The 14,674-nt window shown below is 45.1% G+C and overlaps 1 protein-coding gene across 1 annotated transcript in view; it reads left to right on the top strand.

Annotated features, from left to right (window-relative positions):
* Positions 1-255: 255 nt before the first annotated feature.
* LOC100743363 (latrophilin Cirl-like) overlaps positions 256-14,674 on the top strand; it is a 378,777-nt gene continuing 364,358 nt past the window's right edge. Inside the window, exon 1 of the mRNA XM_033324561.1 lies at positions 256-2,579. The gene's annotated coding sequence lies outside the window, so the exon portion shown is untranslated. The remainder of the gene's footprint in view (positions 2,580-14,674) is intronic.

The following is a 14,674-nucleotide window of genomic DNA, read 5'->3' as shown; positions in this document are numbered from 1 at the left end:
AGCGAGTTAGAAAAAACGAGGGAAAAAATGGCGGAACTGAAACAAAATCGTCGAATAGGACGCGAATGCAAATACAGGAAAGGTACTCACACAGGATCACGTAGAGGTGCGTGCAGGCGAGATTCAGGCAGGAAGGCAGAGGTGGGTTCTCCTCTCAGGTTCGCAGGTACGTGCACGTAGGTATACGCGCACTCGATTGGCGTCGACCGGCGTCCCGGGAGGGGCGCGACGCCAGCCAAGAACGAACGTTGATACTAAACCGCGGGCCGAGCTGCTCCGAACGACAGTTCAACGAGCGTGTGTTCCGAGGCCGGATCACGGTGGTCCATACGAACGATTCGCGTTTAAATTTCACTAGCGGCCGCGTGTTCGCGAAACTGTCAATCAGTGACGTTCGTCGGTCGGTCCACTGCGATGCGTTCCACGCGCGAAATCAATCTCGACTGAGAAGTATCGAATCGCAATTTCGAGGTTATCCACCTTAATCGAGAATCGATATTTACAGTAATCCCATCCCGATGGTTTCGAATTGCCTATTGGTAAGTGTGATACAATATGGTGGACTAGAATCGCGCGCGATGATAACGCGGAAATTTAACCTAGAATATCGATCGAGTAGATCCGTGTACGACTAGGACCAGTTAGACGTACACGTGAATCCTTCGTTGGAACGGTGTGTTATCGTATAGAATACTTTGCAAGGAGTGTCGTCGTCCAGCGGGATTGTCTTCTGGAATTGATCGAAGCATGATTAGTAACTAATTTTGACGACAACGACGTTCGGATTTGTGACACGACTATAGTGTGCGCATATAGTCTATGCATACGTGTGTGTAACTGTGTACGTGTGTGTGTTTACATTGAATCAGTGCTCGTTGGCAACATCATGATCCGTCGACGTGAGTGCGATCGAGTACTCTGGAGTGCTACCGAGGGTGTTTCTAGTGCAAGCTTCGGGGTTGTCGTCTGCGTGTGGGTTTCGAGATGCGTCCTGTGGTGCATCAGCCACGAGTAACTGCAATTGGAGGCCGGTGTAGCCGTATATATACCGGTAACTTGGCCACGAGTGAGCGTAGTGTGCCGACTAACCGCTGGAGTAATTAATCCGACGTATGTGCGGACAGACATCCTCGTTTCTCTACGCAGAGTCAATCACTGACGTCGATTCAGAATCTAGAGCTCGTCGTTTGATTACAGCCTCGAAAGATTACAGTCTTGATTGGAATTTGCTTGATGCATAGAGGATAATGACAATCGATAGAAAGATAACCGAAGGGCACACGCGTAAACGACAAAATCAAAATCACCGACAAGTTAATCGCGTGAGAACGATTAACCATTAAACAGAGAAAAAAATATATATATAGAGAGAGAGGGAGAGAGAGAAAGAGAGAAAGAGAGTGATATTCAAGAACAATGTTCCAATTCCTTCGCGCATAGCTGATCATATTCGATCTACTGTTTATGCAGCTGTAAAACGTCTACTATATTACCGGATCAGCAGACAACTTCACTCTACGTCGAATTTCGAACGAGGAGATTAATTAAAATAGAAAAACACAAGTTTCTGTATTGACAAACTCGTTGATATTGACACGGTACTGTTACACAGAATTGATGCTTCGTGTTGATAAACATTGTCTGTTACTACTACGCGCACCGGTGTTTATGTCTTTTTCAGTAAGTAACCGACTGATCATCGACCGCGTGCCTATCGCACCATCCGACGTCAGTCGCTTATCGCAATCGAAACAATGTATCGTATCGAAGATTGAAGCCAGTACGTTGTGCGCATCGTTTATGCGACAAGTTCGAAATAAGTGCACGATGCAGAAATAATTCGATCGATTTACGAAAATATTTCCGACAATATTATATCCGGCGAAGTCGTGCAGTGTTTTTATCTTGACGTTCTGCGCATCACGTGGTTTCTCGCCAGGAGAAAAGGACATTCTTCTTGACTTTTCGTTAAGTTAATTAACCGGCGAGCAACGTTCATCGACGTCCATATTTGAAAGTTGCTGAACACGTATCTTGGCGGACAAAGTAAAAGAACGACGCCGATTACCCGAATAGATAATTAATCAGGACCAAGCGAAAGGAGGCATTCGTTCTGCACGACCAATCATCGGCCCGATGTCCTGATCACCTTACAGTGTATACATCATTCAGCTCGATTGGAATGGAACGTCTTAATTAATAATCACGCGAACCTATTGAAATTCGTGTGCCGTTTCGCATATTAAGAGGGGTAATTAAAGAAAAAAGGAGTAATTAAAGAAGCAAGGCGAACGAAGAAAGGGCCAGAAACGGAGCGTGGAATCTGCAAGTGGACTTGGCCGACTTCATCGTCTACTTTTTACCTCGTTTCGCGAACACCGAAAAAGAGTTCTCACACCGCACGCGAGAGGGACCTTAGACACGCACGCACGCATTCACGCACCCCTTTCGAGGGAAGAACTCGAGGAGCAGAGAAACCCCGTGCCCTCGGTCATCTCGATTTTTTCGTGGTTTTTTCAATCCTGCCCAGTGGCCAGTTTTGCTGTTCGTATCGTGGAATTGCTGCACGCCGACCGAAGGTGAGTCAAACTCGAACCAATCTATACTTTTACCTTTTTTTCTTCTCCATTGCATATTGCACGTTGCTGTAAATTGAACAATTACATTGCGGATCAATATTTACAGCATAACAACGATGATATTCGATTCGCGTATTCATTTTATACTTTCGCATAATATAAGCAGCATTATTGCATGAGAGCGTCGTTTCTCGAAACTCGACCACCGCGTACCATACTTGACCTTGTTCACGAATTACAATCATTTCTCTGTTCCGGTAATTCTTTTGACAAATTGGGTTGGCGTAACTAATTTCTGTAGCTGTCAGCCGGCCTGGTATATTAAACCAAGGGAGTATTGTTTCGATTGGCAGTGGAATCCCCATGCGACCCAAACATGTGCAACATGAAAATAATCGTAGCTCAAAATTGAGGTCGCATAGTACATATTTTTGCATGTCCTCGAGCAATATCGCAGTACTGCGACGCCAATTGTATAAATTCGCGATGGTTATATGTATTGCTGTTTTTTATTTCCATAGTTATCGTAAACGGTAAATATTATTAAATAATACTTCGCAAATGATACTTGCAAATAATTCGCGTTCTAAATAACTCTCGAATCGTATCGGTAAAAAGAATGGAAATAAACTTTGTTTTAATATCGATGCATAAAAGTAATGGAGTACGCATACGTGTCTAGACGACGAAACGCTCGAGTTTTCGGATATGTATTACGTATAGACGTATCGTCATTGACGAAGAGCAGCAATAGCTTTTGTACCTGTAGAAGAGCTTCGTCTCCGCTCATGCTGCACTATGCCGCGAAAGTCGTGTGTTCGTGTCTGTCGCTAGCAAATCCTTGAAATCGAATTTTCCGAGACGAGGGTCCTCTTGGGAATGGAAAAGGAGGGAGAAAGAGTGCCGGACTGGCGAGTGGGAGAAAATTCGTACGTCAGTATGGCCGGAACGAAGAAGAAAGTACTTGTGTCGAGCGAACGTGCCGATTTTGCGTGTCGGCGTTTCCGTGCAATTTAGTCGCATACGATTTATAAAATTGCGAGTGTAGCCACCGCGGGGTTATTGTAGCTATAAAAGAGCGCAAGCTTTATTGGTCAAATTTCTTCGCGTTCGAGAATGCAGAAAGGCTACATCGATGGTCTACTAGTCGAATCGCGCTTAAACGGTAGAACGAAACGACTTATACATTTGCGCGTAAATTTAGAGAAAATTAGTATCGTTGATCTTTGTACTACACAGATTGTCGAAAAATTGGTACTCTTTTATGCGAATTATATTTAACATTTGACGAGAGTTCTTGAAATTATATTTGCACGATATCGTTACACGATGTTCGGGAAACGTGCAATCTTCAGGTAAAGTGGAATAATGGAAGTATTTCGCGTTTAATTCATACAATCACGTATTCGAAGCATCGAAGGTTGGTACAGGAGTGGAAAATTCTGATCGTACGAGAATGTATCGACCATTGTCGGTTAAATCGAGCATTGTCTCTGGCCGAAGCTGCAAAATATAATACATTTCTACAAAGCCGCACGCGAGTCGACACGTCCATTAGAGGCGAGGACGTTTAACAGAAATTGTGTGACGTTTCGCATGGGCATTGTATACGGCGGACAAGCGTAGGTATGCCCAAATAAATAGACCGTGTTACATAAAGAGCCCTTGTTTAAATTATATCCACGAAGGTATTGCGCTTGTTCTCCCGCGCGGGGGAGACAAAATTGCGCCATTTTCCGGAACAAATGGTTCCTACGTCCGGAAGCAATACGCCAACTGTACGAAATTATAACGGATATATCACAACTTTCACCCGCGCTAGAACGCATACATGTAATGTGTGCATGTACATCTTGGTCTTTCGGCGTGAACACATGATTCATGGTTACGGCGCGAACGTAGGAAGAAAATTATCAAACAGCAAGAGGGATCGTTTCCAACTCGGAAAATAGCGTGCATGTCAATTACCGATCTGAGTCGGTTAATCATGCTACTACAAATCGGCTTTATGATATTCAGAAGTGGACTTGTCTGGCTACAATTTTAATCTAGATCTATCTCACGCGATGAATCCGTTTATTCTCGATATAAACGAAGCTATTGTTTGAAAGTATTGCCTTCTGAATAAAAATTTGAATATAGATAGGAAATATCGCGAGATCTTAGATCGATCGAGAACGTCGAACAACAAGTACATTATACTCAACCTGCTTCGTTTTTTATTCCACTGGACGGATCATCGTTTAACGAACCTCCGTGCGGAACGAAACGAGGCTGATGGAAAAATTTGCGGATAGATTCGACGCGTAAGCGATCGCTGGAACTAATAACCAGTTATAGCTAATAACGCTCGTGAAAAAAGAGAGGCATCAATTAAGTACATAACAAACGCGATACACCGTTCCTAAAAGTCAAGCGAGGCAACAATGCAACACTATGCCTCCTGGTGTTAAACGTGGATCCACAAGCGCCCCAAGTGGCCGTACATTTAAGAACGATGCGTCTCTCCGAAACGTACAAACTGGTTTCGGGATACTCCTCCCTCGTGCTCGGCTTATTCTCTTTCTCGTACTCCATCTCCCTCGAAGGAGAGTCGATCAAGCTTCTCTCGAGTGCGTTTCGGGGCCTCTCGTCTTATTTCCGAGGTTCTATCTCGGCGAAAAATCTATGTCAACCGACATGTTGACACGTGTTTATACGTAGACCGGTCGTGTGAGCGCGAGCACACGGTAAAATCAGACACGTTAGAGTAGAAAGTGAGAGAGATGGAGTAGATGACAGAGTAGGAGGAAGAGTCGGAGGAACGGAAAAGATGGAGGCGGGAGGAAAGGTAGACGGACGTGGCGGAAGAAGAAAGAGAGGGTGGGCGCCGGGTTGGAAGTCGAGTTACTGGTATGCAGTGTCGGATTTCGCCTCGTCCGTCGGAAGAACGCGCTAGACGAAGAAGAGAACGGAACGTGGTGTACAGAGAGGAGTGGAAAAACACAACACTCAAGGTGTGCACGCACACACGCGTAGCACGCATGCTCAGGTTACACCCTTCTCATGAATCAAAACTATTTGAGACGGAGAAAGAGATATGGAACTACGCGCGAGAACGAGGCCAAAAGGGAGACAGGCTGACGTTAAAAGGGATAGGCAGAGAAAGGAAGAAGTACAGAAAGGGTAGACGAAGGAGACAAAGAAAGACGAACTAGGACATACGTGTTTGCTTACAATAAACGGGAGGTCATGCCGCGGTAGCTCTCTCGCGTTCCCTTGATCCCAGATATGAATTTAATTTTATTATGACGTGAACCGTCCGCCACTGCTGCTATCTTCGAATCGTTCTTATGCTCCCCGCAGAGGCGATCGTGTGCGAGTGAGACGACTTTCCTCCGCGGTTAGCTCAGAATGTTCTATTTCACTTTGGTGCTCGGTGACCTTTCGAAATACGGCAAAAGCGGATCGAGGGAAAAGGTGTAATTGAGATAGAGGCGATCGATCGATGCTGAAAATAATATAAATAGATAATAGGTTCTCTTACTCGATGCCATGCGAGCCGCGCAAGCCGTTTTGCGATTTTCAAGGGAGTATAATCAGAGATAGGACCAGGGATTATTGTTCTTCTCGATCAGGCGGGCATATTCTATGAAATCGACGAAACCGATCGTGATCGAGAATCGTGACAGATAGATATGCATGCCAAGGTTTTCTTAGAGAAACGAACGTTTCTAGTGGTAGAAACGAAAGGATGAGCAGAACTTAGCGGGAGTTTAGTTTCGCTTCTTCGATATGTCAAATAGATTCTCAAACGATTAAGAAGGTTTAAAGATTCTCCTTTGCCAATCTGAATCATTTTTTTCCGTTGACGTACAGTGAATATCGTTTCTCGAGACTAAACAGAAAATGTTTTCAACCTTCTCGCAAATACATATTGCTCGTATACATATATCTTGATGAGCTTATATATTAATATGTAGTACCGAGTAGGTGGTAATCGCATTGTGATTTAGAAATAATCTTCCACCTAGCCTTTCACTGGAATCGTTGATCGAACGATCGGTGACGCGGCGTGTATAATTTGCAAGTGAAACTCTCGCGTAGAATCGAAGGCGAACAAGTTGCATACAAATAACTCTCAATGGTAGCTTGCTATTATTATTTTAATTAAATCTCGCATTATGGTCTAGAAATAGGAAAGCAATTTTATTGCTTACATGAACCTATTGCTTATCTACGCATCTTAACGTCCGTGAAGAGACTCGGAAGAAATCTGATAGTTGTATGGTTGCATTTTAATTGTTACTATATCGCTACGCGATTGTTACTTATTATCGATTCGTTGCAGCGCGGTACGTACAGTGTGTTCCACGAATTTTATTATCGTAACGCCTGTAGGAAAGCGTATTACCGGAAAAGCTTAACCACGCGCGAGATCATTGAAACGGAGATCGTCTCGGTGCGTTTCTATTTAGAGGAACGTAGGGCCCGGTAACTAGATACTTCAGAAGTGCTCATTATAATAATTCCGCGAGTGTAACAGTCGCGCCTCGTGAACCGATATTAAAAAGGCATTGTCGTTGGGCGTATCGGTGAATCACTCTTACGGTTCCGTCGAACAATGCGACGTCGACATTATTAGCATTTTGCTCGATCTCAATGCAATTCAGCTGGATTCTATTGATCCGTGGAAAATACTTTCGCTCGACAACGTTGACCCCGCCGACGCCGCAATACCGATGTAATTAATTCTTTCTCAGGAATTTCATTGGGCTTCCCTCGCGACACGCTAAGAACCGCCGGCAGATTTTATACGCGGCCACTCGCCATTTTTTACTCATTAACGTAATGAAAACTGGCTGCTTCTTAACGCTGGGTGTCTAATTAAAGAATTCGAAAGCGTCTAATCGACGAATGACGCTCGTTGTCCGGAATGCGCATTTATACACGATCAATATCTGTGCATCTATGTTATGAGCAAATGCATCCTTGGATCGTAATCTTCTTCTGCTAGCACGGTATCAAATAACGAAAAGGATCGAAGGCACATCGTATGTGTTCCGCGTGTATTCTTTTCGTTACGCAATATTCGAAGCTGGTAAGTTTAGCAACAAGAACGATCGGAAGAAACGGCGATGGGAAAAAAAAGTAAATGGGACGGCTGGCGAAAGGATTGAACGCGAACAAAAACCGAGTTATCCGATACTTTGAAATGCCAACGCATTATCGTAATGAAAACAGCAATGAAAATTGGATTAACGCCATGCTTTATTTCGTTACATGTTCTCCGGGTTGGGTGGCAAAAACGAGATATTGGAAGATTCATCTTGCCATTAAAAACGATCGTAAACTTGCACGTTTCGGTAAAAAATGTACTCGTTAATGGCCTTGATGATTACGCGCTGTTCTTCCGATCCGTCAGTTAAAAAGTAGAAGGTATTTTACATTAACCAACGTCGTTGTTGGACGCCGCAAAAATGAACATTCCTAACGGGCTGATATGAAGCGTCTAGTAACAGTCGACTTTTTGTCGATAACCCGTGTACATTTAAAATTAATGGTCGTGTGAAGAGTAAACAAAAGATAAAGTTAAAGTATAGAGAGAAAAGAAAGGATCGGCGAATATTCCGTTTGTAGCAGAGACAAATATTCGAAAGATGTTAGGCCGATAAAGGACGATAAAGTTGGTTCGTCCGTATAACGTGATCCAATTTTCTCAGCGATTCGATGATTCGCCGTGCGCCGTGATGGCGTAATTCGCTTCCACTTACGTCGGTGGATCAAAATTAACGTGGCCCTTGATCCTACCAAATTTCCATCCCTTTTCGCGTACCAAAAAGGTCCGTGGTTGAGTGCTATCTCTGAAAATCCATAGTGGTTGAGCCTCGCAGAAGGTGAAATAGCGTGGAATTTGCATTACTAATGTGCAAACTACGTCAAACGAAATACACCAAAGTATTTTACGTTGTATGAATGAATGTGTAGCCTCGGCGTATATGCAGTTACGTAAGCGTGAATAAACAGTCGGAGAAGTATTGTGGCCCTGCGCACATACACGCTTGCATGATGATGTTCGAATAGACGCGGGGGCAATACACGCGGTAGGAAAATGCGATACGACCTGACCCGGGTATACCACGACCAATCATTCAATTAACCCCGTTGTATACGATCCTCTTGATGCGATTTTATTTAATAAAGCTAATGTCAAACGTTCGGTCTTATAATAGCAGACAGACGAACGCTTCTGCTTCTAGTTCATTAATAGTCGTACAAGCGCGTTCGAAGGTTCGATATAGATTCGTAACAAGTAGCATGTTCTCTTTGACGCAATCAAATATATTAAAATGCTATACTGTTTACTATGGTCTAACGTTGAAATTTTCGATGAAAATACACGATCAACGCGAAGGAATAAAGAGCAATTGATCATTGCGACGGCGTTAAAAGAAAACTAAGATATAACCTGACTCGGAAAGAGATCGGAGTGAAACGTCTACTTAGAATCATTATAGGTTACGAGTTTCTTGGCCATGATTCGATTCACTTTGTCTTATTCAGCGGGTTGATGAATACGCGCGAACGAAATGAACACAAGTCGATCGTTGTACGTGTAGCTGCGGCATGCTAGGGAACGTTCGTTATAGGCGTTTTCAATGACTACATGCAGCGTCAGTATTAGTTCCGTTTAATTAGGTAGGACGGGTAGGAACGGGGATTGGATCCGTGTAAAGCGTAATCCAAGAGAGATCCCGATTGACCAACTCCGCTGGACCAGAGGCAGCAGCACCGGAGCGGCGGATACTCTGGCCATGCTACGAGTTCCTGTTCTCGTGATAATAGAATCTGCACGTTCCATCGTGCCTCGCGAATATTGGCGACCTAGCTGGAAAGAAACGTCAGCTTTGTTTTCGGTTGCGTGTTTAATTAAACACGCATGGCAAATTTCATGTTATCGGGTAAACATTGTTGAAGAACAATGAAAGAAATTCCGTTCCAGGCGAACGGTCCTGAATTTTGCAAAATGAGCCAGATAAGAGTAGAAGCTCGGAAAGAAATTTATGCGTACGACGAAATTCCATGCTCAGGAATCAGTAATTATACTATCGAGATTACTTGTTTTATGCGCACTCGGTTAATTATTTAATTTAGCGGCTCGCGTTGCTGGTATAAAAGCGAATGTACGAGTGTGGTGATCGACTTTGCTCGCAATAAATAAGTAATAATTTTGCCATGCGAACAAGCAACCGGGTTATTTTCTGTCACGCAGGCGCCCATTCGCGACAAACAAGAAGCTAAGACGTAAAAATATTTTCCTCGTGAAACAAATTTTCCTAAAGTTATGTCACCGAACGACATGCCGCTTTTAGCTATACCCTTGCCTATCGGATGAGCCAAAGTGGCATAGGCTCTCTGGAAGCGGTGTTTTATATCGTCTCATGTACGCGGTTCTATCTCGTAAAATTGTTGTCTCCGCAAAAGCCGCTCTCTCCTCTTCTTTCCTTTCCTCCCAGCGACTGTAATCCACCGGTTCTTTGTCATATTTCCGTCTGTCGCTCATATTTTCCGTAAGACGAATTTTCTTCGTTTTTTTCTCGTTGTCGTCATTTCTTTCGCCACGGATAAATGAAATCCAATATTACGCGTTTCGAGCAGGCTCGTTCGTACGCGAATCTTAACTTATTCGATTCTTAACGACGATCTCGGGATTATTGTTCGGTCCGTAACGTAGAATTAATATCGGAACGAAGTTATTCGTTCTAATACAGAGTGAATTAATTTTATTAATAGCTCGCATTGTACGAGTGATTTTACAGGAGTTGCGTCGTCTGCTCGAATGGACGATCGAATTAAATCCCGATGGAGGTACCCGGCACACGACAGAAGGTAGTAGTTTTCGCATAGGCTGCCGACTTGCGCGCTCTTCTTTTTCTCCCTTCCTCTCTCCGGGCTTCTTCGTTCCTTCGCGGCAGGACGCAGCTACCAGTCAGATGAATAGATAGCGGCTAATTTTCAGCGTTCATTAGAGCTTGCTTGGTCTCTCTCTTCATCCCCCCCCTCTCTCTCTCTTTCTCTTTCTTTTTCTGTACGCGTGTACTTCTCGTTGCGCTCGCGAGACACGTACCACTGCGAGTATACCAATGGCTGTGAATCAGTACAGAGAAAGAGAAAGAAAGCCCGCACCGACTAAACGGGCACACGTACTCAGCCTCGTAGCAACCGCGGAGATCGCAGCGGGGAACATAGAGGCATGCCAAGAGAACAAATAAAGAGATCCGGCATCCAGGAGAAATCTAATTCCTAATTGGTGCTTCGCTCTCTGTACTCTGCTCGTGTCGGTTATCTACCGCTATCGAAGCGCACGACCGGACTCGGCTATTACCGCCAGCCTCTGCAGAAAAGGATACAACGAACACCGCGACCGTGGAAAGGGTGGCGCGCGGACTTGCCAAGAGAAAGAGGGCGAATAATGGTTGCGGTTTATCTGTCAGACACAAAAGGGGGTCGAAACTGCCGAATCCACGCGAGTATACAGAGAGAAAGAGAAAAAGAAAGAGAGAGTGAGAGAGAGAGAGAGAGAATCGGTACGATGCCTGAGGGTAGGAGGCTAAAGCTCTCCCGGGCTCGATTACAAAAATTGAATGTAGCCTCACCTGTCAGTCGGCGCAACAGACTGCACGTTACCGCGTTAGATACAGCCGCGGATCATTTTATATCAGCGCACCGCCGGGACCGGGACTCGGTCGTTCGCATATTAAATTGGTCCGCGAAGGGGCTGTCCGGGTGTCGTTTGCAATCATCGGGAATCGCGCACGTCGTTTACGACCATGGTAATTTCCATCAGCTACCGCGACAACATTACCTCCGCGGTTATATTTTTCATCGCGGTAGTCCGTGATCGTTTCGCTACTAGGAAACTGCGTAACGTTATCGATCTTTTAAATATTTACAGAGACGTTCGGTCGAGCGACAAGCAAAAAGCTATCAATGTAAGAAACAAATTGTTACTTTCGCGTGTCTTCGATCTTCCGTATATGATCCTGTTACCAATATACGTCCATTAAGGGCAATATTACGCGTAGGTAGGTAGATACAAATAGACAGGTTCGAGCTTCGTAACGTAACTTCGAGTTACGTACATAGGTACAGGAATTCGACGCGTTAACCGGTGGTTTTAATGGAATACCTTTTGTCTGGCAGGCACTTTCCGCGAATGAAGACGCAAAAGTAGCCCGTTAACCGGCCGGCAAGTCCCTCTGACAGCGAGACGTTAGCCACAGTTATTATTCAGTCTCTCACCTCCCACGTCCGTGTTTATTCGCATACAAATGTGCCGTCGGGAGTGTCATAACTGCACTCGATCACGACGTAGTTCACGGCACCGGTGACGCCGTCTATTTTTCTTCTGGCCGTTCCTCGTGTTAGCATCCGGGCCGGACAATGAACGTACAAATACAAGCCGGACCAGCGCGCCGCGGCGAGATCTCGGTATTCTTATGCTAAAATCGTTGACGTCCGAGCTGACACGGTTTTTCGAGCGGCGATCATTCAACGCCTCGGCCGCGGACCCGACGCGTTGTTCCCCTGTGTGTTACTCTTCGCATGCTAATCAACGAGTCGATGTTAAATTGCGCGTATCGCGACCGACTGTCCGCTTTTCATAAACACGACTAGGCTCCTGTAAATACCTGGCTATTCCGTCGTACGACGTCCGCGCACCGGCGAAAATATATAACCCTCTGACTTTTGTGGCCGGATTAACTCGTGGAAATATTACTGTACCAGCGAGGAATTTATTGACCGGAAAAGTGGCATCGTTGTTTCTTGCGGAAAATGAGGCGAGCATTTTTTAGAGGACATAGAGTGACTCGATTGTTACGAATATCGAGAATTCCGGAACTGTTCCGTAACACGCGAAACATTTTACACGGAGTTTGAAAATAGAATTGTAGATATATGTATTTCTACGTGTAGATTCATTCTAAGTGTAGGTACTCGAAAACTACTTCCGATTGCAAGTCGGTAGTTTGAACGAGGCAGGCAACCTGAAGTACGTGTTGCAGAGTGCTGCTTCGATTTCAGTTGCATCGGTAATGAATCTTCAGTCACGCAACTAATAGAAAGATGCAATTTGATCAATTATCGGACAACTCGAAGGACGTTCCTCCGGCAGGAATATAGCCATTATCTGTCATATTCAGAGTTGAATCGTTGGTCTGACAAGGTTTTTTTCTCGCGGTGAGACGCATATGTTTATCAAACTAAGGCGCAGTAGTGTCATCTGATAGGGGTATGACTCACATCGGTGCACGTTGGTGTGTTCGTGTCGTTGATAGTTTCGAGTGTGCAGCGTATCGCGAGCGGGCGAGAACTCGAAAAGCGGTGTTCCTAGTAATTTGCATTCGAAAAGGTGAAACGTAAAAAGATTGAGAAAAGATTGTAAAGTGGGATGGGGGATGAAAGAAAGAGGAGTCGCTTGGAGGAGAGGTATGCAAAACACGGGGAAGTATCTTTCTGAGAATAAACGACGGGCTACCTGTGGTGCTCTTAGCCATTCTGTAATTGGCCGCGCAAAGTGAAACGCATTCTTATTTTCCCCGTTGCGCTTGCTCCCATTTGAACGGGACGTACACTCTTAACTGCAGCGGCTTCTAAGCACCGGATATACGATAATTGCTTGCAACTGTCGCGAGGGCAGTGCAATTCTAAAAACAGGTCTCTCTTTCCGTCTTCGTGCTGGAACGAAAATCTCACTTGCTCGGCCTACTGCCTGTGATTTCCAGAATTGCGACGGTTGGTCCGTAATTGCGGTCGAAATATTCGGCATCGGTCTCGGTGACCTCTCGACAGTGGACCAATTTCGTTTCATAAGGCGAACAACGTTCGTTCCAAAGAATATTAATTGTTCGTAAAAATTTCGTGAATCGATCAAACGATAAGGAAGAAATTTATGGCAAATACTATTTATGTGAAATTCGATGGCGAGCTAAGGAATCGTCGAAATTTGATACCCATTTGTCGAATGCGTGTAACGTCTACCGCGTAGCCTGCACGAAATACTTTCCCTTAGTTTCTGTTTCGGAACGATCGTGCGAAGCCTACGAAATCGATATGCATTATGGATTTGTCGAGCGATGATCGCGTTTCAAAATAAATCGGCGTACAAAGTGCGACGGGAGCGAAAGTTGATCTATTCTATAGTCATACGTATAGGACGGCGGATCGCTGCCGACGCTCGTAATGCGAGCAATTTATTCGTTACAGTCGGCCTGATTCAAGTTCGACACGACGACCCCGTCCCCACGGCCCTCTTATTCAAATCGTATCTTCCAGGAGCCATTTTCGATCACAACAACGGTATTGACAAAACCGTTTCCTCATGTAAAATGCATGAGGACAGATTTTTTTCTCCCTTTGCAGTGGCGGCGGCTACGTAAAAGTCACACTTGGAATTTCGCGCTCCTCTTCTGGAAACGCGTCACCTTGCCGCGCGTCTGGAAAACGCTCGGTTCTCATTGTCATTTTCCCCGAGATTCCACCAAGCCCCGACTCAACTACGTGCAACTTCCGTTTCGTTTTTGTTCCATTTCGTTTTCCTCGGATTCTCTTTCGTTTATCGGCCCCATCTCCGTCGAAAGGCAAACAGGAGGTAGCAACGCGGGCACCGCTGTAAACGCAATTTTAATAAAACGCCGACGCATCTCGCAATAACGCGGTAAACTCTGGCGGAGGTACGATCCACCGGTTGTACGTATCGGCGAACGATGAAACTCGATTTCGAAAACGTCGGGGAAGCGTAATGGGGAAAAATGAGTTTTAAAAGTAAATGCGGGAAAACGCAAGGGGGGAGAGGCGCATTCCCTGGCTACGACGGCTGGTGCGGCCTGAACGCCGCGCCGAATGGCGCCCACTAAAAAGGTCTCTCGACTCACCCTGCCGCGTCCCTTCCTCTTCCCGCCTCTCTTGGGCCACAGAAAATTGCAGTATCTCGGATTAAGAAGTAAAATAGCTTTTATTGGCGCAACGTAGCACGGCACACCGTGGCTCGATAGAAAAAGGCTGGTCGAGAGCGGATGGATAATAATGCCCGTAACTTTTGCAATTCCTGCTAA

This window comes from Bombus impatiens, unplaced genomic scaffold, assembly GCF_000188095.3.
Source record: "Bombus impatiens unplaced genomic scaffold, BIMP_2.2 scf_4015, whole genome shotgun sequence".
NCBI lineage: Eukaryota > Metazoa > Arthropoda > Insecta > Hymenoptera > Apidae > Bombus > Bombus impatiens.
Note: the sequence above shows the minus strand (reverse complement) of the source record. Positions and strands in the feature narration are given on the sequence as shown.